We start from the raw sequence: 1,928 nt of genomic DNA, 5'->3' as shown, positions 1-1,928 counted from the left end.
ATTCCCCATTTCCTACCTTCCATAATTTTGAATTTACTGCTGAATTGGATATCTCTCTCTCTCTTTTTAGTTTTCTCCTTTTTTAAATAAGCAAGCCCAGCAACATAAGCATCAAGCAAAAAATTGTCATTTAACATTTAGTTATGTCAGTACTTAAAAGAAAGTGACACAGCTGCACAAGTATTAAAGAACTGACTCAATGAATTTTAAAGTGTCGCTAATATGTACACATTCCTTTATACCGTTTTCATTTCTGTGGTTCAGAATGGAACCAAATTCTTCTGCAACTGAGGCTGCAATCATATACAGTCCAATGAGAAACCACACTTGTACAGGACCAGTAAGAAAAGCCATGTAAAAGTTAAAACAACCCAACTTGTACAAGAGAGAATTTTGCTGTGAAATTACTTCCATGCTAACAAAAAGCTGAACTACTATGAAAAGATTCCTCAGAAACATATTGTCAAATAAGCAGTTTTATTATAGCTGAATGCAGCATCACAGATACTATGATCTTGGTCTCTCTTTCTTGCCTTTGTACAATGCTAACAGAGAAACATTGACTACTTTAACAACCTTGAAGCGAACACTGGGAATGTCACCAACAACATGCCCTGTTCGACCATACCCATCAACCAGGACTTCATCGTTCTCCTCAATGAAGTTCAGACAACCATCAATAGGAACAAAAGCTGTTATTTTCCTTCCATTCTTGATGATCTGAACTCAGACACACTTCCTGATGGCAGAATTTGGCTGCTTAGCTTCAACACCAACTTTCCCCAGGACAATTCCTTTGGCATGGGAAGCTCCCCCAAAAGGGTTGGCTTTCAAAGCAGTACCCAGATGTGCCTTCTTGTATTGCTTGTCATGCCATTTCTGGTCTCGGCGATGACTGCCCAGCTTCTTGGCTGTCCAAAGCCCACAGCACTTGCCCATCTTCCTCCTGCTGCAGCTGTTGTCAGTTCACCCGAAGGAACCCGAGCCTGAATTGGATATCTGAGCTACACTGGTTTCTGAACACACTCAAGGGTGTGTTGTCCTCTCACATTGCGTAGACTGTTTAGAGTATGCAACTGGTTGTTAAAGTGCCTGGATCAGGAGTGGAAGTTGCCAAATAGGAGACTTAGAATTAACTTGTTGATCTTGTACTTCTGAGAAGACCCCCTTAAGGCAGTGGGAATCCTGCATCTGTTGCCCTAGATGACACATACATGGCTGTGTCAAGCAGAGAGAGAGAGAAATAGGATGAGACACCTGTTGTTACCAGGCTACCTTACATTAAATTAAGCTCACATTTGAAAGTGAGCCTACCTACTTTGCCCTTTCCAAAGCAATACACCAACCAAAACAGCCTTTCTTCAAAATGGGCATGTCCCTGAATTGCACAGTGCAGTTCTTCAGCCAGGTTATATGTCCAAAAATAAATATACACTGGGGGGAGTGTGAATATAAATGCATATATTAGAAGAAGAAAATACAAGACACAAAAATGCATTCTGTTAGGGGAAATTGCTTTGCAAAAATATGCTTACTGGGGGAAATTGCATACCAAAAATTGTGCACGTTTTGAGAATTTGACACTAAGATCCTAATGAATATTCACAATAACTTTTTCCATGTTCCAAAAAAAAAAATCACAAACTGTTATAGAAATGTGGAAGACAACATAAGACTGGAAAAAATGGCAAACTGATGCCACATTTTCCCATACCTGGTTGGCACTGGAGTGGGTGCTGCTGCTTGCAGTGCAGTTGGGTCAGGATTGGTGCTAGGTGCTTGTACCGCCTTGCTCTGATGAGCCACCTGGCTGCTGAATTTTGCACCCGCTACAGTTTCCAAACCACCCAGAAAGGCAATGCCATGCAGAACGTATTGCCTAGAAATAGCCAGAGTGTAGACAATAGTACTTAGGCTGTCTTTGTCTA

At 41.1% G+C, this 1,928-nt stretch overlaps 1 pseudogene across 1 annotated transcript; it reads right to left on the bottom strand.

Moving 5' to 3' along the window:
- Positions 1–460: 460 nt before the first annotated feature.
- On the bottom strand, positions 461–1,002 carry LOC310686194 (small ribosomal subunit protein uS12-like; annotated as a pseudogene). The gene has a single exon. The product of its transcript is annotated as a small ribosomal subunit protein uS12-like (transcript).
- Positions 1,003–1,928: the final 926 nt, after the last annotated feature.

This window comes from Podarcis liolepis (genome assembly GCF_965112155.1).
Source record: "Podarcis liolepis genome assembly, chromosome: 9".
Lineage (NCBI taxonomy): Eukaryota > Metazoa > Chordata > Lepidosauria > Squamata > Lacertidae > Podarcis > Podarcis liolepis.
The sequence above is the reverse complement of the archived record's forward strand: the minus strand, read 5'-3'. Positions and strand labels throughout refer to the sequence as shown.